The sequence below is a fragment of the Biomphalaria glabrata genome, chromosome 1 (assembly GCF_947242115.1).
Source record: "Biomphalaria glabrata chromosome 1, xgBioGlab47.1, whole genome shotgun sequence".
Taxonomy (NCBI): domain Eukaryota; kingdom Metazoa; phylum Mollusca; class Gastropoda; family Planorbidae; genus Biomphalaria; species Biomphalaria glabrata.
Window position 1 is genome coordinate 36,152,670 of NC_074711.1, and position 22,454 is coordinate 36,175,123.

The window sequence follows — 22,454 nt, forward strand, 5'->3', positions numbered from 1 at the left end:
TATATACATGTATATATATATATATTGGTGGAGATATCGTCCTAAGAAGAAAACATTGTTTACTGTACGAGTGAACACTAAAAGTGTACATTTGAAAACAAATGAGGACGGTGGGGGGGGGGGGCATTACAAAGTGTACATAATGAGTAATGAAAAGCAATATGACTGTATTGCCATCCAGACTAGAGACAACATTCAGGTAATAAACTACCACACTAGAGAGTATAGTATTACACTGTCATTCTTTGTTCTCCTGAAGACTTTATTTGTTGCTGTTTAGCTTTTTGTTGACAACTTTTTTTTCGGACGTTCGTTTAAAAGTCTGGATTATTACATCTTAGCCCGAACCTCAGGACTGATGGGGGTCACGGCGAACAGGGGTTCGGACTAGGGACCATCGGCACAACAGTTCCAAGCACAAGTTGCCCACAAGGCAGCTATCATTGGCTAGTCTTTAAAAAGCTTATATCATTCTGTCTCTGTCTGTCTGTCTGTCTGTGTGTCTGTCTGCCAAAAAATTGTACACGTTATTTCTCCAAATCCAATCTCGAATCAGGCTGAAATTTTGCACAACTCAAGAATTAATAAAAATAAATTAACCAAATAGTAAATTAACTTTTGGTAATAAATTACTATGTTTGGTATCTCAAACAAGGGAAAGAAATAGTACTTTATTGAAGTGGCATAAGCTGAATTAGTACCGTTTATAGATAGTCGTTTGAGGCTTATTATCTTTAAGTTCTAATTATGAGTCTCAAGAAGTTTTCTTTGAAAACAAAAATCATTTATGTAAAAACGATTTTATTGAGAAAGAAATTTTTTATTCGACATTTTCATGATCAACTAAACAATGCCCAGTTCATCAATGCTCATGCCATCAATGCTCATGCCATCAATGTTCATGCCATCAATGTTCACGTCATCAATGTTCACGTCATCAATGTTCACGTTATCAATGTTCACGTCATCAATGTTCACGTCATCAATGCTCATGCCATCAATGTTCACGTCATCAATGTTCACGTCATTAATGTTCACGTCATCAATGCTCACGTCATCAATGTTCACGTCGCTTAATTGAAATTCAAAAATGCCAACTAAATAAAAATCTTTATGCTACGAAATGAAAAGTTTAGAAAATTTGATTCTGAAGATATTAGAAGTACACACCTATTCTCCTATACCTATTAAAATGCATACCTCATTAATACTTCCTTTAGTTTGTACACCGGATATACCCAAAAAGAAAACTAACTATTTATAGTTTTCCGCCAAAGATGAAAATCTCTAATAAATGTAAATGACCCATATACTAATTTGAAAACTATCACATGCATAAATATTTATATTTTCTATCATATGTTTGGATAATGGATGGCTGGAGCGGCTATATATTCAAAGTAAAGTTCCACTTTCAGACCTAGCGATCTATAGAGCTTATGATGTAAAGGCCATCTGTTTCTGTGGCCCACGGTCAACGAGGGTTTCATGTGGCCTGCACAATGACAAACCGCCCCTTTACTTTTCCCCAACTAATATCGGGTACCCATTAGAGCTGGGTGGACTCAGAGGCGCCCAAAGATCCCGAAATAAACAAAAATCCCAGTCTTTACCAGGATTCGAATCCGGGACCACTACTTTGGTAGCCAAGCGCCTTTCCGCTCAGCCACCTCCAGATATTCGGCCTCCATACCTTCAAAGACTCCTTAGTAAATTGTTATTCGATTTTTTTTTTTATTTTTTTTTTCTTGGGAAAACATTACTAACATAATAGTCGCTCTGGAGGACAATGTACCATCAAATGATTACTAGTTCTCATACCTTTTTCTGATACCTTTTGTCTAATGATCAGAAGAGATTAAAACATAAAGTTATCTGATATAATCAAACTTTTCGCATGTAAATAATAGTGAGTCTGGAGTGAATGTATATTTTGTTTTTCTATAATTATAATATTTTGTTTGGTGTAATGCACAGATTGTAAAATGAATTTCCTTATGGATAATAAAGATTATTATTATTATTATTATTATTATTACTATTATGTTGTATTAAACTTATCAGTTCCACACAAGCGATGAACGCCAATAATATCATGTGACTAAGTGGTTGTCAATAAACAATCTCAATCGGTTGCATTTAAAAAGATCTTCTACTTGACAAGTTTTACTTTCGCGATCTCCAGGCTAAACATTAACTACATTTTAGGTAGCATTTGGTCTGGATTCAAGGGATCAAATCTGCACGTGCTGGAGGTATTGAGATAAACAGTGCCCTGGGAGACGCGAGAAGCTAGCCAGGCGGGATAAGAACAGGCTGAGGTCAAGGGGTTAAACGAGTTTAAAAACTTAGACCTTAAGGCAACATACCATAATTACGCCCCCTTGTTCCTTGAAATCTTGCTCCGGTCTCCAAAATCTGCCCCAGGCAATAATCTAATTACAGCCGAAGGATCCAATCCCCACTTCACCATCAGTCATTCGTTTAAAAAAAAAAAAAAAACAGCTTCCAGAAATGTAGCTGGTGCTTACGAGTCGTTCTGTTGTGAAGTAATGGGCAGACGTTTTATTGGGGGAGACTTAGATGTAATATAATTGGATAAGCTGGCGCCCGCGACGCACATCGTCTGCAGAAGAAATAGAGCGCTGTTAAGTTTTCATTTGTATCAAGAAGACGCACTATTGTACGTTTGAGCTTCTCTCGTAAGATGTCTGTAAGAGACGCGATCCTCCCTGTATTACATTTAGTGTATTTGTTTAGACTCTGTAATAATGAAATCTCTTTGACGGTGGAAAGAAACGCGACAAAAACATATCAGACTGTATTCTTTATAGGAGCAGAAGATTCTGGAAATGTTGGGCATAGAGAAACATTTATTTCATGAAATCATTTTATCATGGGGACACGGAGACATTATTATTGATATGAGTCGTGGCTTGGTATATACAATATATACAATACATACATTGCAGATCTAAAACTAAACTAGAAGTATGATTGTACTAATAGAACTTGAGATGGAACATTATATGTGAGAGTGTATTGAAGCGTGATTTATTTATAGGCATAAATACCTTGTTTAGAATTCGACTCCACTATAGTGGACATTTTTATACATGGAGGCCAATCCATAAACAAGCAAAATATAAAAACAATCCTTTAAAAAACAAAAATAAAGCTTATCTAAAGGGGAAGAACTCAGTCCTTAAAACTATATCTACTTATAATCTAAAAGTTATTTCCCTTATTCGAGATCAAACAAAATAATTAATTACCAATAATTAATTGACTAATTAAGTATTTTTGTTTATTAATTCATGTTTTGTTAGGTACAATAAATAATTGTTTAAATTATCAACTTAACAGCAATTATTCAAGAGGACTAAACCTAACAAATTTAGCCATATACGTGAATACTGAAATATTAGTTTCCCTTGTTTCTATTAAACAAGGTAGTATATCACTAGTTATTATTTGTCTAATCCGTTACTTTTTTTTTTTATTGATTCATGTCTTGTCTATGTCAATTAATAATTGTGCGAAGTCTCAGATTGATCCAAGAATCGGTGTAGGAGAAATAACGTGTACACAAATTTTACTAGACAGACAGACAGACAGATAACCAGAGTGAGTTGATATAAACTTTGTAAAAAGCAAGCTTTTTTTTTAATCCAGTGTAGCAAATATCAAAGTATGGATAAGCGAAGTATTTATTTTTTTTCAGCTCTATACAATCAAATGACTAAGCTCTTTTACTAGTACCATAAACTAATTTTGAAAATTTAATTTTGCAAGCATATTCTTTCAATGTGGCTACATTGGCGTTGTTTATCTTGGCTACTTATTGTAATATTTCTACCCAGTCTTCGCCACCACATTTTCTCATATCGCTGTCTCTTTTTTTTTTCTCTCTTACTGAATTCTACTGCTTCTAGAACATATACAAAAACAAAGAGCAGATTACTGCGATTAATTGTGGAAAAGAGTTTCAGTTCTTAGCACTGTCTATGTTTCATTATTTAAATATATTCTCATAGCATTGAGACTTGAAACATAGTGTGCAATAAAATCTAACACTTTAGCTTCAAACTTTATAAGAAAATGTTTTAAGGATTTCTGTATTGTGAGAGTTCTCTCTACTTATAAGTTTCTATTTTAGAAAGCTATTCAAAAATCTATTCAGGCAGTTCATACTTTGATCAAACATCTCATAGACTTTAATGGGACTGGACCTAAAAGCCAGTAATGTATCCATCTGAATAGATTTGTGTTGACCCTTGGTCAAGCGCGGACGAGTGGAGATCACCGTCTTCTCTCTACGGTCCGGTGCAGTTAAAGTGAAGGTCTTTTAGCTGGCGGTCTGGGTCAGGAATGACTCACGTCTGATAGTCAAACGTTGATAGTGAGACTATCCACTATTCGGCGCTTAGAAATCAGACTGATGGTTTAGGAAAGAATTTATAATATTTGTCCTACGTGAGTAGACTAATCAACATGTTTGAGTATTAAAACTCAAATGTCTGGCGATTACAAAATCTAAACACTAAAGTTTTGTACGTGTAAAGCTTGAGGATGTATCATGAAATTTGGTAAACGACTTACGCGAGAAACATGCTTACATTTTATTGAAAGTCTTTATTAACTAGGCCTACTCTATTAACTAGGCCTACTCTATTGACTAGGCCTACTCACTTGTCAAGGTGAGTGTTTAATGTAGCATACAAGTATGTGGTTTGATGTTGGAACAGATATTGTCTAGACATGGAGTGCTTGCTTGTGTGTGTGTGGAGAACAGATATTGTCTAGACATGGAGTGCTTGCTTGTGTGTGTGTGGAGAACAGATATTGTCTAGACATGGAGTGCTTGCTTGTGTGTGTGTGGAGAACAGATATTGTCTAGACATGGAGTGCTTGCTTGTGTGTGTGTGGAGAACAGATATTGTCTAGACATGGAGTGCTTGCTTGTGTGTGTGTGGAGAACAGATATTGTCTAGACATGGAGTGCTTGCTTGTGTGTGTGTGGAGAACAGATATTGTCTAGACATGGAGTGCTTGCTTGTGTGTGTGTGGAGAACAGATATTGTCTAGACATGGAGTGCTTGCTTGTGTGTGTGTGGAGAACAGATATTGTCTAGACATAGAGTGCTTGCTTGTGTGTGTGTGGAATAGTCTCATTAGTGCGTGAGATAGGATTATTGTTATAAGTGGTTGAAAAGTATTTTATAATATTAGTTAACATTGAATCGTCGTTCCCAAAGCGCTTCCTATAGGCCTACTATAGACTAGCTGTGGACGGTCGTTGACTTGTAGCACCAAACTGCTGGGAGACAACCGCAGTAGGCGTATACTAGTTTAACTTGTGCAAGCTGAAATCACTTGAATAACTTCGTTTGTGAGCAAAACTTAAATATAACTTTGATTACAATTACAATTATAACTCACTACAAAAAACACGTCATTTCGCTCAGTAAATCTGAAGTCGTCTGTTCTACCTAAGACCGCTGACGACAATGCCGCTTATCTTACATCATTCACAACCAATCGCTAACTTCTTCCCACCGTCGCTATAGAAACACACACACACACACAAACTCCATAGCTATACATACACTAAATTTATATAATAATATATTACACAACAGATATAAAGTAAATCTACATCTTCCACAAGTACAACAGAACAATGTGTTGGCCTTCTCAATAAATGCATTGACTAGTTTGAGACCTTTAAGTCAATGCCTCGCACATTCCAAAACATAACAGCGAAGCAGCAAATAGAAATGCATTAAACAGTGACTTTCATTATAACGAAATATCTGCTAATTAAAATTATTGGCCACAAATCAGAGACAAGTTCAGAAGCTATAGACATGAAACTAATGTGAGAAAATAAAATAATTTAAAGTATTTGCTTCGTAGAGAATTGAAGAAGCCTTCACGTCCGTTCTAAACGGGTTTATTGGCCAAACTTGAGGTGTATGTAATAAAGCTATCAAGTCACCCAGTGGGTCGTTATGTGCGCCTGATGGCCGGCTGTAGATGATGTGCACACTATGTCTATTGACGTAGAGTCCAGCACGATCTCCCTTGTACGATTTCATCTCTGAATTAATGAAAGCATCAAATCGGAACCAAATTGGCTCTCCCCGGGGAAATTCTCCGATGTCTGTGGACGTGCGGACAGTTTATGACCGCCATCACAGAGCGAGATATCATATTTGAGGCAGCCAAGAGAAATATTTTCCTTGTTAAAGACGTCACTTTAGCATCTTCCTGTACAAGAGAACGAGAGGTTGGAGGGCGGGGGGGGGGGGAGTAAAGAATAAGGAAAGGGCCTTGAGTGCAAGTGTGGGGGGTCGGCCTTGCACAATGGCGTGCTGCTTTCTCACAATAGACCGAGGATTTGGCCGATAGCTTGACGTGTGTTCAAATGAACAGATTGTTGAGGTTGGGGAGCAGGGGGAGGCTTGAGGAGGAGGTCCGATGAAAGAACATAAAAAGGAGGGGTGGGGGACATCATCACCATTAAGAGAAATTCAAGATTCCGAGACAGAAAGTTGAAAGTATTAATACACACACAATGTTAGCTTGTAGTATATCGGTATATGTTTTTGGTAATATGTCCCTCAACGTTAAATGCAATATATATATATTGTTTAATTAAATTTCCATAATTATGCATGTCACATGACAAGTAATCAATGTGTACAAACAAATGTTATATATTACTGGCAGAGCTTCATACATCAAGGCAGATCCGTGAACAACAAGATTTATAGTGTATCCGATGTATAAATGCTGAAATATTTTATAAGTGAACCATTTTAATAAACCATATTATAAGTTTTCCACTTTTCAGCCATTAAAGAATGTAGCTCCCTGGTAGCACCCTTGTAGCACTAGCTAATGTTATCATTTAGTATGGCGTCCTTGGTATTGTGTATTTGATTCGCTTCATTGAGTTTATTTATTTAAAAATTCTAGCAATCTTCCTCTGTCATTTGTAGCGGCTCCCGAAAGAGGAAAAGACGCTCTTATTTTTGTGCTAGGTTATGTAAGTTATGTTATACTAAATACATTTGGGCATAATTTAAAACAAAAATTCATAAGTTGTTTTTCATATTATTATGTAAACTGCAAAACGTACTCCAGAAGACAAAACTATAGGTATTTTTTTTATTTTTTTACGAAAATGTTGTTTTCTTGATGCTTTGAATAAGAGATTGACCATTTACTAAAGAATTAGATCAATTGGATACTTATTTTAAGACATCACTTAGGCCAGGTTCACATCTAACTTCACATTCACTTTCACCCAGCCCTTGGTCTGCTGGATCTTTGGGGCAGCACACAGGATCTGTCAACCTTATTTCTCCATTCTTCTCTGTCATTTGCCTTTGATAGAATTTCATTATGATATGCTTTCTGAGAATATTGAAAGCTGCTTTTTTTCCTGCCTGGGTGGACCACTTCGGGGGCCGAATATTTTGTGTTTCCACACAAACTGTCTTTGTATCCTTGTTTTTTTTTACAATTTTCAATTGGTCCCACTACATTGCCTCCACATTTCTTTGCATCGCTTCCTCTTCTTTGCCCATCTTACTGTATTGAATTGCCAGTTATTATGAGTAACAAAAAAAAAACCAACTAAAACGAATAAAAAGTACTTACAATTATCATTACTATTACTTCTATTGGTACATACTTACTTATTCACGGTAAGCCGGTCTAACTGACTAAAAACTCAAAATATCTAGGTGTAATAATAAAAGAAAAGTTATTATGGAATCCCATCGTGATGAAATTGTTTTAACAAATCAAGCACAACATTCGTGTTTATTGAAGGACATTTTGACCAATCAAAGAATTAAAGGACATTTTGACCAATCAAAGAATTAAAGGACATTTTGACCAATCCAATTTGAACATAAAACTAAAATGCTATAAGTTGAGCCAATATTAGAATATGCATCCTCTGTTTGGGGTCCCTCAACTCAAGAAAACATTCAGAAAATAGTGCTCCTCTTGCTTAGTGCCATTACAGAATGGAACGAGTTGCCTGAATCAGACAGGAAAACCAACGACTTAGCAGAGTTTAAGTCATTGATTAACATGCATGACTAGATTGACACATGAATTGCGTAGGATGTAATCAACATCTTTTTTTTTTTTTGAAGTAACGTCTCTAATCTATAAGATAAGATAATTGCTTAAAGAACGTTAACGGGATCTTATAAATGGAAGTATAAGAGCAGATTACTGTGATTAAAGTTTAGTGTGAGAGTCCCCAATAAAGTACAATCAAATGAAATCGAGGCTTAATAGCCATTTCCTCAAATAAATAAGATGCTTCTCATTTCAAAGTCAGACTGTCCTAGGATTTAAACAGCTTCAAATTCAAATGTATGGAGAACATTCATTTGGGTTCATTGTTTTTGTTCCTCTTTAGAAAAAGAAATAGAATTTTGTTTTTTGTTATTGTTCTCAAAATTTGTTCTAGAAACATGTATCATGGAAAAAACAACTGCATGTCTAAATCCAATGAAAATATTTCCCAACATTTATTTCTGTGTTCAAGTCCTTCTGTCCAAGACAAGTGGATCCCCTCAGGACAACATGGCGATCCCCTCTGACGCTGAAAAGCTCATCTTTAAATACTCTGGGAGGATTGGGGCCATGCAGCAGAGTCGGGGTGGATCAGACCGGGGGTAGTGGGGTGGGGGGGGGGTAAGAAAAGATGTATGCGGGGTTGACATGACTAGTGATGTCATAACCGAAGCTATCAGACATCAAGGTCTAGCTGTAGACAGCAATTTAGCTATTACAGTGCTAGAAGAACCGCGCATTAAGTGAGCTCTTTCGCCGCCGTATCTTGTCCGGCGGGTCCCGGAAATGCTTTATGAATAAACATGAATGGTGGCATAATCCAGGGTCTCCTCCTCTTCTCCCCTTTTCCCGCTCTCCCCCACCCCCTTTACATCTCACATAATCTAGTTTCTTTAAAAGACTTCTCTTCCATCGCTTGAGATTCTGTGAGGCCGGTTCAGCCCCCGGGTGAAGAGGGCGCTGCCTCAATTTGGAGGGCTGGAAAAGGGAAATAAATTGGCCCTGATTGAGACGATAAAAACTCCTGAAAACATCACAGATTTTCTATAATTTCCTCTAATTAATTTCTGGGTTTATCTGTACGATCTGGGACATTAGAAAGCGTTCTTTACTCCCAGCAATCTCGACTTTAAACATGTTTTTTTTTTTTCATTTTACACTTTGGCCTACATATTCCTGCTACGCCATGAGATATACGTTTAGCAAGCATGCTTTTTGATGAAGTTTGATCTCTTTTACTAATTAATTGTTAGCCGATAGTGTGAACTATTTCTATAGGCCAATGTCTGGCTGTAGATACAGTTTCAGATATTGCATTAGATGAACAGTGCTTCATAGTTGGCGTTAATCTATCGATAGACACTTACAGGTTAAAAATATAAGCTTCTGGTAATCAGGGCCGGCCTTAGGCAAAGGCAAACTAGGCAGCCTCCTAGGGCCTCCGATTGGTCGGTGCCTCGCAATGACTTAAAAAATACATAGTAAAATTCTATGAGTAGAATTCTATGAGTCGTCTGCTAGCCTAGCTTTCAGTCACTATTATGATTTATGATGCCACACGGAAGGCTATTTATTTGCTGATTTAGATGCAGGAAGGTTTTAATTCATTGCACAATTTTATTTCTCTATTTTATTTGTGGCCACCTAATTAACTTCGCCTAGGGCCCAGTGGTAATGTTTACATCCTAATTGACAAGTTTTACACATTTGCACAGAATAATCAAAATATCTACAAAATCCCAATCGACCAAAAAAAAAACCAACAACAACTAGATCTAGATCTATGTCTATATAGTAGCTTGGAAAATAAATTAAAAGTACTTTATAAGACCAGATATCAACAATGGTGACCGGCATTTACGTTTTTTGTCTGTCGTCTTTTCTCTTTAGGTCATTGAGAGCAGTTCCACAAGGAGTCACCATCGAATCTAAGAAAATGTACACAAATAGATGCGATAGTAGGAAAGCGAATCATACATTACATAACAGATAGACAGATCCAGATAGATAGATAGATAAATAGATGGATGGATGGATGGATGGATGGATGGATGGATGGATGGATGGATAGATAGATAGATAGATAAAAACACTGCAAGAATCGAACGCTTAAACACGAAACAGAACCCTGCTTTAAGAAATATAGAACTGCAGTTTAATTATAAATACAACACATCAGACCTGGCTAATACATTGACATAACGTGGCACTCGCCTACATTTTAAATGAAAACTCACACGCGAGTCAAGCTGGACAGAGTGGACAAAAGGACTTTACAATGTATGTTCATCATACGAGGACTACATAGAGAGTTGGCGCTGCAGAGAGGGAGAGAGGCGACAAAGAGAGCGAGGCTCGGTTCACGAGTCAAGATTCCAATTGACAACTCTGCCATGTGGGATTAATTAGTGCTGTCTCTTCTATTCAAAACATTCACAGCCCTCCACCCCTCCCAGCCCCCAACATTCACACTGCCCATCTTTTTTCTTTCTTCTTATGTGCTGTGACGGAATGTATTATTTATTCCAGCCAAGTCTTGATTAGAACAGTTTCCTGCATCTTGATACCCGGGTAACCGGAGGTGGGGGGGGGGGGCGGTATGTTGGAGGGGGGGCGGTTATCCGGTGACCGGGGATATTGTAGCAGGCAATAGCTGACCATTTTTAAATTTACGCTGCAGCTTCATCCTTCGTGTTCCTTTACGACTCTCTTGCTCTCTCTCTCTCTCTCACCACCCTCTCTATTCTTCTCTCTTCTTTTCTATCTCTGTGCATCCCTGTCTCCTTAATACCCCCCCTTTTTTTTCCTTTGCATGACTATCACCCTCCCCACTTTCCCTTGCCCGCTCTATCGCACCCCCCCCCTTTGCGCCCCCCCCCCCTCAAAAAAAAATCCAAGTGCCTGTACATGGGAGATAATCAAAATGCAAAGGCGTGTCAGTTTAATACGGAAGCAATGGGGACAAGTTAATTAATGAATTGTGTTCGCTTGATGTGACACCCATATCTGCATTCAGCTCTCACTCAATGGAGCAAGGCAAATGAAAAAAAAAAGGGGGGGGGGGTTACACATGAGATTGGAGTTGGGTCGCTAGTGGACACAGTGTTCGAATAGACTCTGTCCAACCCGTCTTCCGTAGGGGTTTACACACACACGCGAATATTTATTCCAAGAATACAAATGTGTAAAGATGACTGCAAAACAGCTCAGCAGCAAAAAAAAAAAAACTGTTGAAAAACATTCTAGATTTACATAGGAATACAAACAAAATTGTGTGTGTGTATATATACTTATGTATTAAATTGCGCGGGTTATAAATTATGTTTCAGAACGCACTCTTAAAGGTCAAGGCTTAGGCTATCTTTGTAATAAAATAACTATTTGCATGTATACATATTCATAATCACATGGAGGGGGGGGAGGCTATGACACTTAAAAGTTGGATTACTTTCTGGACACTTTCGTTGTTACACACTGTCTTAGTGCTTCACCGTCTTCTTGATAGGTATTCATTGGTCCAAGGAACACAGAACCAAAGAACACAGAACCAAGGAACACAGAACCAAGGAACACAGAACCAAGGAACACAGAACATCCAATAGGAACTTTTTGTCTTCTTGTTTTTCTCCCAGCGAATGTTAAAGTTAAAACTACGAGTGACAGAGATTAGGATATTCCCTATTTAGCACTGAACTGTTTATTATAATTATTATTATTATTTTTAGGATAGGTTCATTTTTTTTTTATTAATCAGTAGAAGATTACATTAAAAACAGACAAGACAAAACAGAAAGTTCCATGCTTTCACAACATTTAATATTGTAGAGGAATAGTTTGAACTAACAGATCATTAGGTTGTCTATTGTCATATGATGTAGACACAATAATCGATCATTAGGTTGTCTATTGTCATATGATGTAGACACAATAACCGATCATTAGGTTGTCTATTGTCAGATGATGTAGACACACTAACGTATACGTATTTGACATGCGAAGCTAACTTTTTTATATATTTTTTTTTTATTTTAAACAAATTTAATTTAATATTTAACAATCTTCATATTTTCAGCCAATTAGACCAACTATAAATATTAATATAATAACCTATGTTTGCTGTTTATTCATCATCTGCTGGGATCTTCAGTTCTTTATTAGTAAATTTTGAAGGGTCAGGATACGTGTCGTGGGGCACTAAATGATCAAATTCATAATAGGAGTGATACAGGATCCAAAACCAAAAGAATGCCAACCTTTAGATCAGTGGTCTTCAACGGGGGCGATATCGCCCCCTAGGGGGCGTTTTCGAGATTTTGGGGGGCGCTGAGAGCCAAAGGGGCGGTAGGGGGGCGCTGGGCACAAAATGGCGCGGTAAGGGGGCGCTGGGCATAAAGGCGGAAAGAAGAAACTAAAGGTGCTCTGAAACAGAACAAATTTAAAAATTCTAACATTAAAGCTGGGAAACTAAATATAAACAAATTATAGTTAACTTGCTTCTATTTAAGAACAAAAACAGCGTTAGAAAATGAGTTCGGGAATCCCATTTTCTATTTTTAAATTCTTGCTTCTTTTACTGTGATAGAAGAGTATTTATTGTCCTTGGATCTTGCGCGTATAAACGTTTAAGATTTGATCAACAAACTAGGTAATACGCCTTTTAGATTATATCTAGATATGTTAATATTGTTATAAACCTGGTGGTGGCACAGAGAGGGGTAGTGGGGTGTGTGTAGTCAGCCGACGCAAATCGCCTCAGGCCAGCGCTAGACGAGCGGTCAACCGTGACGAGCTACGACGGTCAGCCGAGTCGAGTATCAACAGGACGGTTCGGGAAGGATCGCCGTCGTGAACAGAGCTCAGGAGCGTCACGAGAGTTGTAGTCATCTGACCACCTAGAAAACGTCGAGCGGAGTTCTGTCCGGATCGAGAAGGCCAGTAGGGACCCTATATAAGAGCGGAGGTGTCGCAGTCAAGACGGTCGAGAAAAGGGGCTCAATACAGCAAGGTTCAGAAAGGTGGTTCACGGCAGGGGTTCAGAGCCTGGTTCACTACAGTCCGGTCGACTACAGCAGTGTTCAGCTGTGTGGTTCTGTACGGAGCATTACGACGGTTCAGTGCGAAGTACTGTCAAGTACAGTTGAGACGACTGGCGTCTTGATCTTGGTCTGCGATCGAGTCCGACACAACGAGCCTAGTGTGTGTAGTCAGTCCTGAACTGTTGAACCCAGTGCAAGCCCGGAACAAGACGGAGAGGCCAGTACAAGAGTTGATACTGCGGAACGGTGTTATCGGAGAGATATTTGTACAGTGTACGTGTTGCCAATTGTACAGTATTGGCTGTTATTTATTCAACTATTAAAGTGTTACGTTACTCTGGAGCCCTGAGTTGTCAAGTTCTTTAAGTTGGTGGTGTATGGTGCAGTTTGCAGAGAGCCTGGATAGTGAGATTCGTAACAATATATTGATATTAAAATATTAATTCCAAAAAACATTAAAGGTAACATTTAATAGAATAATTTAACTTTTTAAAACAAAAAACATTGATAAAATGTTTTTACGAAAACTCTCTGGGATGTCATGTGATATTTCCTTGAGATTTAGTGAATTGCTACTAGAAAAAAAGTAAGTTCTACTTTGATGGCATTTTCAGATGATAATAAATGACAATTATTAAACATCTGTTACTGACGTTCAAATTGAGTTGCATGAAAAAATAGATTTACAAAACTATGTCTCCAGTAAAAAGAATGTAAACATAGGAGGCACACAGTGGCGTAGCTAGGGTGGGAGGGGGAGGGGGGAAATTAAAATCCCCCGGGCCCCCATTTAAGGGGGGCCCAAATTAGTGCTTTTTAAATTAATTTAATTAAATATTACGCAAAATGCAGCGGCCCCCAAAGATGCCAAGCCCCCGGACCCCAAACGATGGAAATTCCTAGCTACGCCCCTAGAGGCACAACAGAGATGTGGCTGCATTGAAATGTTTCAGTAAAATTCCAAAACTTTGGTCGAAATTGGAATTATGTTTTAGCTTTCAGTAAACATACATGGTTAACCTAGATTTAGTGCGTAACAAAGTTAATGAATAAGCAAAGAAATAGACTGGATGTAGCCACTAGAGGAGACCTTCGCCTCGCTTTGACAAACTCAAAGCTTGAAATTTTCTAATATTGTCAGACTGCAGGAGGCACAAGGTTACCAATAGCTTAATTTCATTTTGTAGTGAATTCAGCAATAATAATATTTATATTAAAAAGTAAAACTAAATTTACAATTAAACCTAAAAACAGTAGGCCCTAATATTCCACAATTTTAACGGAGACTATTCTTAGGATCTGAAAGAAAGTCTTTACAATTAATTTTTGTGTGTAATCACTGCAAATTATTTGACATAATTTTTGCATAATGATAATATTGCCAGTTTACGGCTGAGTCCAGTGTTTCACATAACTAAGCAAACCCAACTGCGACCTACATATTTTCCCGAATTTTATGCAGACAAAGCCGTTGTATGCTGGCTTTTCTTTGAGTATCAAATGTTTGTCCCGCAGTTTTTGTAAGAGCTCTCGAACTGTTTCTCTCAGAGGCTATCTGCTGCCAGAGAATGCTGCCAGTTACTTTCCTCTATGCCAGTGAGAGCGAAATGGCGCCTGAATAAAGCTTTATAGCGCTCACGGGGGAGGGGGGCACCTCTGTAACTCAGTCCTCCTCAAAGCTCGTCAGTCATAGGCCAAGGAGTTAACAATAATCGCCTTTGGCATGCGGTCGTCTCCCAAGCGGGATAAGTGTTATTGACAGCATAAAAATTAATAGATAGATGATATTTTGTTCAAATTTGCCTTCTCACGCTTCTTTACAACTGTTTTTCTTAGAGGGGGGCGCTGGCGAATTTTTTTAAAGAAAAAATTCGAAAAGGGGGCGGTAGGCCGAAAAAGGTTGAAGACCACTGCTTTAGATTCATTAGGATGATGACGTCGATAAAGGGCTGTTCCAGCATTTCTGTTAATGGTTTTCTGCACAGATGATAGAGATAGAGACTTATTATTTTGTAGGCAAACTGTAGCTGCTATTGGTCGCAATCGACTTAGCAAAGAGATCATGTTCACTCTATGAAGCTCTAATTCTAGCTAGATCTAGTCTAGACTCTGGATCTCTTGATCTACAATAACAACTTTTTTTTTATTCAGTACTAAAGAGATTACATTGCCAACAACACATAAGACACTAACATAAGTTTACGGTTTACACAACAGTTCACGTTAAAATTGTTCATAAACTGTCCAAACTTGATGATCCCTGGGTTGTCCATTGTCCTGTGTTGTAGACAAACGAAGTTATTGGGATTCTTTCGGAAGGATCTGTCATTATTTCATATGGAAGCCCAAAGGTTCCAAGAAGTATAAATGTTTTTGTTGGTGCGATTGAATTCCTGAAACTAATGTACCACAAAGCGGGCTAATCAACACAAAAACTGAACTGTTTATTATTACCATAGAGCTGAAATATTGTATATGCTCATACATTGTAATGAAATGATAACGACTAGAATACCAATAACATGGCATTATTCGACAAAATTAGACTACAGTAAACAGTGAATGAAACCAGCACGTCTAGCATACCACTGATGCAGTCTATACACACACACACACTGGACATGAAACACACACAATGGCCATGACCTTCAGACACGCCGGACGCACGCAGAAAATCAACTCAGCTACACTACAATCACCCCGCCTAAAAGTCATAGGAACATAAACATGTAAACAATAGTGAAGGACAGCGATACAAGAGGCCTTAGCATCCCCACAGAACACTTACAGAGTTACTCCATTGAAAAGCATTGTATAACTATAAACAAACACGTTATACACTATAAATTATCAGTCCCTAGTGTCATATTATGCATACAAATATTAAGACCAGTTGTTAAATTATCAGTCCCTAGTGTCATATTATGCATACAAATATTAAGACCAGTTGTCTTGATTAATAATGTAATAAGTAATACAATACAAAAGTCTAACTAGAAAAGCTATACACTATAAAATGATCAGTTCAAAGTGTGTCATATTAAGCCTACAGATACAGAGTTAGAACTTGTGATATGGAAAAATAATTAAATAAATGTTAGACCTTATAATTAGGTCTGCTTGTTCTTGGTCTTAGGTTATATCTACCAGGACCAATACTGCCGTCGCTTGGAGTTGGTGACATCGGCGGCTCTCTAACTGAAGACTCAGTCCCTGTATTTACTTCTTCTTGATGTCCATTTTCCCCTTGTTGTACATGTGTGTTAGGAGCAGCCATTGGTTCTATAGTCACATGGTCAGTAGGCACCTGCATCTGTGTTATAGGGTTTGTCTCCGGCTCAAAGTCTTCATGTTCCATATTTTGATACACCTCTGATTGTCCCTCTCTTGGAGCTGGGGCCAAATGTCGCAATGACACTGTTTCTTCTCTTCCATCAGGAAGTCTTACAATGGCATACTGTGAGTTGCATGTAATTAAGTCCACAGCTATTGTACCATCGTCATATTTTGATGCACGGACTCCCTTTTTCAACAACACTTTTCCTGGTTGAGCTAACCATGTCGGGAGTGATTTGCCGAAGGTGGACCTGCGATAGAACTTGAATATTCTCTCGTGAGGTGTCTCGTTTGTAGCGGTACACAGCAGAGAACGAAGAGAGTGCAGGGCTTGGTATAACGCCTGCTCCCATTTGGAAACCGGGAGTCCTTGAGTTTTTAAGGCCAGAGTTATAGCTTTCCATAATGACCCGTTTAGCCTTTCTACTTGAGAGTTCCCTCTGGGGTCGTCCTGCTTGTGGCCACCCCTCTCTCGTGTAAAAATTCCTGCACCTCTCTTGACATGAATGAGGTACCTCTATCAGAGTGTACATAGTCAGGCATTCCGAATAGTCCAAATAAATTCTCTAGACATCTGATTACTGTTGAAGCTGACATATCAGAACAGGCGTATGCAAACGGGAATCTTGAAAATTCGTCAACTATAGTTAGCAGGTATGTGTTCCGAGATGTAGAAGGGAGCGGTCCTTTGAAGTCCATACTTAGTCTCTGGAAAGGCTGCATCGCCTTAATTAAAGTTCCATTAGAATTACTGAAATATCTGGGTTTCACTTCGGCACAGATTCTGCACTGGTTGACAACCAGCCTAACATCTTCACAAGAGAAAGGTAAGTTTTTCGCTCGCACTAAATGCCATAGTCTTGTTACTCCCGGATGACACAGAGAGTCATGGAGCAGTTTCAATTAATTTCGACTCATAGCTGACACACACCCGTTTCTAGAAAACGTATCAGCCGCTACATTGTGTTTGCCTGGTCTATACAAGACATCGTAGTGGAAACAGCTCAGTTCCAGTATGTCCCAATGTCTTTTCAGAAAGATGTGTAGTGGCCATGAATATTCTGTTTGTAGACGGACGTACTGGCCATTTATTTCTCTTGACGATGGCTTCTGATATGTAACTTTCACAGCTGCCAGTGTCTATGAGAGCTTGCAACAGCAACCCGTTGACGTTCACTTGGGCCGTAGACTGTGTAAGCCCAGAGAAATGCGTTGATGACAAGGTACATGGAGTTATCACACTGGTCAGTGATATTTTGCTGTCAGCTTTGTTGGCTGTTGTTTTACTTGATTTACAAACAGTTTGGAAGTGTCCCTTTTTACCGCACTGATGACATAATGCATTTCGAGCAGGGCATTCAGTCCTAGAGTGTCTCCTCCTACCACAAAAGTAGCATAGCGACTTAATGGCATTTAATTCCTGGTCTTCGTTAGAAATGTATGTTTCTAGATGGGAGCTAGTTGGTGTTTTCATTGCCCCACAGGAGATTTCGTTCGTTGAATTGTAAGCCTGAGCATGCGTTGTGGCTGTTTCTAACACTCTAGCTTCGTCAAAAGCGCTTTGTAGAGTAAGAGATGTCTTTTCCAGTAACCGCTGTCTAATAGTGTTGGATGCCAGACCAGTTATGAATGCGTCTCTAATGCAAATGTCTCTGTGCTTTTCAGCAGTTACTTCTTTAAAGTCACAGTCCCGGGCCAGGCTTCGCAACTTTAGCATAAAGGACTCTACCGTTTGGCCCGGCTGCTGTTTACATGTAGCAACCAAATGTCTAGCAAAAATGTCATTCTTTACCTTAATATAAGTAGTCTTGAGTGTGTCTATGGCCATCGAATAGGACGATACATCACTGATGAGCATATAAACCGTAGCAAATACGTGATTCTTCAACAACTTTAGTTTAAAGTCTTCGTTTATATCCTTGATGGACGAAAGAAAATTTTGAAATGTGTCATACCAATGAGTCCATTTTTCTGAGGCCAGAGGAGCATTAGGATCAATGTCCAACTCTTTCGGTCTGAGTAATTTATCCATTGTAGATTAAGGAATCCAACACTAATCCAGACACATAATTTTGTCGAATAAATTGTAATGAAATGATAACGACTAGAATACCAATAACATGGCTTTATTCGACAAAATTAGACTACAGTAAACAGTGAATGAAACCAGCACGTCTAGCATACCACTGATGCAGTCTATAAACACACACAATGGCCATGACCTTCAGACACGCCGGACGCACGCAGAAAATTAACTCCGTTACAATACACACATATTTGCTACAATGGCATATTAGTACCTGGTAAAGATATTAAACATTATACAGATTCTGATGATTATGAATATTTTCTTATTAGTATCGTATATATAATATTTCTCGAAACTTCCTTACTCTTCTACTTAACAACTAGGTCATACGTTGCGCCTCTTTACTCTCATTTTTTTTTTGTAAAAGGTGCAGGTACTCAGTGATAGATTGCCTAACATTAACTACTAATGAATTAATAATAAACGTTAAAATACAAGAAAAGTAATAATTTTTTCCCCACATTGAAAAAGTTGCCGGTACGCCGTACCGGTGCATACCGTCTCAAAAAAAACAACTGTATATATATATATATATATATATATATATTATATATATATATATATATATATATATATATATATTATATACATATATATATATATATATAACATATATATATATATATATATATACATATTGTTATAAACCTGGTGGTGGCACAGATGGGGGTAGTGGTGTGTGTAGACAGCCGACGCAAATCGCCCAGGCCAGCGCAAGACGAGCGGTCAACCGTGACGAGTTACGACGGTCAGCCGAGACGAGTTTCAACATGACGGTTCGGGAAGGATCGGCATCGTGAACACAACTCAGGAGCGTCACGAGAGTTGTAGTCGTCTGACCACCTAGAAATGTCGAGCGGCGTTCTGTCCGGTTCGAGAAGGCCAGTAGGGACCCTATATAAAGAGCGGAGGTGTCGCAGTCAAGACGCTTCACGAGAGACGGTTCACGGCAGGGGTTTAAAGACAGGTTCACTACAGTCCGGTCGACTACAGCACAGTTCAGCGGTGTGGGTCTGTACGGAGCATTACGACGGTTCAGTGCGGAGTACTGTCAAGTACAGTTGAGACGACTGGCGTCTTGATCTTGGTCTGTGATCGAGTCCGACACAACGAGCCTAGTGTGTGAAGTCAGTCCTGAACTGTTGAACCCAGTGCAAGCCCGGAACGAGACGGAGAGGCCAGTGCAAGATTTGATACTGCGGAACGGTGTTATCGGAGAGATATTTGTACAGTGTACGTGTTGCCAATTGTACAGTATTGGCTGTTATTTATTCAACTATTAAAGTGTTACGTTACTTTGGAGCCCTGAGTTGTCAAGTTCTTTAAGTTGGTGGTGTATGGTGCAGTTTGCAGAGAGCCTGGATAGTGAGATTCGTAACAATATATATATATATACATGGCTTCCTACAGTCGCGAAGATAGTGAGATGAATGCCTGGGCATTAGCTGTGGTCGAACGATGTTGCCTACACATATGCCCCCCCTCTCCACAAGCCGGTGTATTAAAAGGAACTGCAAGGGCCGATGCAGTTTGTGGTCAGCGGCATTGCAGGCCCTACCCAGGGTGTTGCACTGAGTGCTCCAAACTGCGTTAGGGTTGCCGGCACCTGATTTTTCCTCAGCGTTGACTCCCAAAGCCTTTCGCATAATTGGGTATAGCTTGCAAGGCAACAGAAGTTTGAATTCAGATTTTTCCTTTTCCTAAGTGGGTAGCCAACCATTGCTAAATAGTCCTTCATGTCTTGCTGGTTTAGGCGCCAGTTACTCGTCTTCTCTCCTTCTTCTGATAGTGAAAAAAGTTCCGCATGACACTCACTGAGCCACACGTGAAAGCCAGATGTTGGACTGTTTGCCATTGTCGGAAGTGGAAATGGGTACAATGCACTACCTCTAAAATGCTTCCTAATGACATGCGTCTGAATGGAAAAAAAAGGATAATACTGTAATAAAATTCTTTATTTTCAACTTTGTTAACAGTTGCCTTTTTTTTTTAATGAAAGTGTAACACGTTGAATAGAAATGTTTTCATAATGAATAAGCTTTTCGAAAAAACAACAACATACAATTGACAGTATTCTGCACAGTATTGTCGTGCTCTTAAAAGTGCCAAATTCATTTTAACTACTTAAGCTTAGCTACGTATTTAGATCTTAGTGTGTTTGCTTTACAGTAACTTGATGAAACTGGTTAAATTGATGGTACAGAAGCGAACCCAGATTGAGCGGTGTAAAAAAAAATGGAAGAAGAAAGTACATGTATTAAAATAATATATTTGAGCACGGGTAAAATGATATTATTGTTACTGTTGTCAGCAGATGCGGTTTAACGTTTTTTTTTTATCGTATTTACAATAATATGATAAAGTTGTGACAAAGGCTTAAACTATTACAACACATTAACTAATCACAACTAGTAGCAATGTGGTGCAGGGTTAGTGACTTTTTATATTTATAGTTGCATCTATTCAGTTTCCAGGATATCCAAAGCTTTATTAAGACCCAGTAGATGTTCTGAAATAGTGCTGATTAACTCTGCAACGACACATCTATTATAGAAGTATTACCTCCCTTTCATTCAAGAATTAAAAAAGAATAAACATAGACATTTGTTTTAAAATCTCTAAAACCTTTTTTTTTCAAGGTAGGTTTGGATAATTTACTCCCCCTTGAGAACTACAAGAAAAGTGCAGAGAACTGGGCATGCCTCTGTACACTGCTTTCACTGATCTGCCTTTCACCTTGCCAGCAGATATGGTCTCTTGCACAAAATAGGCTGCAATAGTCTTTCCATAACAACATGATGAGAACAAGATGGGAAAGAGAGTTTAGGTTTTGGCTCCAAAAGCTTCATCTCAGCAGAGTAGAAATAGGATGTGTTGTAGCTTGAAACTCTCATCGATATTCTCTTTTCCAAGCACATCCACCATACGTTTGACAAAATCAATTGCTTCTTCTTCTTCTTCGTTCTCATTTACATGTTGAAAATGCTCATAGTCCTACATCTACGATGAACTGCTCAGTGGTTTCCAGATCTGGCAGCTCTTTACATTTTTTTTTCTAAAGGAGAATTTTGGGGCCAGTGCTTTGATTAGGTCTCTCGAAGAGTATGCAGTTTCGATGGACATGGTCGGCATTCTCTGGTGATGCTCCACAGACAAATTATTTACCATCATTTTAGATTTGATTGTCAACTATTTAATATGGCTAGGCTAAGGAGGTAAAATACAAATTAGAGCCACACTCCAGAGGAGTTCCACACAGTAATGTTCTGTTTCTTCCAAGATAATGGTCTAACAATAAGCCTAAAGGACTTATGTCATCGCACCTGTCAAGCCGACCAGTCACAAGAAGGAGATGAAAAAAAGCGCGCTTTTCTTAATAAAAACAAATAGCACTACAAAACCATGAAAGATATGAACACCTGATGAGCCAACAGACTTCTGTAATATCATATTCAACAGTCACGTTATTAAGGTGAGAGAAATCAATGACGAGAAACTAAACAAGTCTTCTAGGATCTATTGAAACTTCTAATTCAAACAGAAATCATTCAATGCTCTTCTGAAATCATGTAAAAGGCGACGTGTGCATGTGAGACAGTCATCTGCAAACATTGAGAGAAGTTTAAATGTGATTCAGCTAAGACTGATTTCAGGACTCACAGAGCCCACACACAGAGCCCACACACAGAGAAACCCGTTTCACTTCCGCTATCTCCGTCGTTTCTTGACTGTCCATCTAGGAATGTCAGAGTAGTACAATAATACAATACTTTATCGTAAGGATCTCCCCAGCATTTTCCCCCAGACTCTGTAAAGCCACTAACGTTGCATTGGTTATGTCCACCACTCGGAGGAGGATCGAATGCCGAAAGTCTTCCTCTATGGGC

General features: G+C 38.6%; 1 protein-coding gene and 1 long non-coding RNA gene across 7 annotated transcripts in view; one reads left to right on the forward strand and one right to left on the reverse strand.

Annotated features, from left to right (window-relative positions):
* Positions 1-22,454, reverse strand: part of LOC106060624 (limbic system-associated membrane protein-like) — a 128,622-nt gene that overhangs the window by 50,126 nt on the left and 56,042 nt on the right. The window lies entirely within an intron of this gene.
* Positions 61-11,683, forward strand: LOC129927161 (uncharacterized). The gene is made up of 2 exons (XR_008778762.1): positions 61-199; positions 11,612-11,683. It is a non-coding gene; the product is annotated as an uncharacterized LOC129927161 (long non-coding RNA).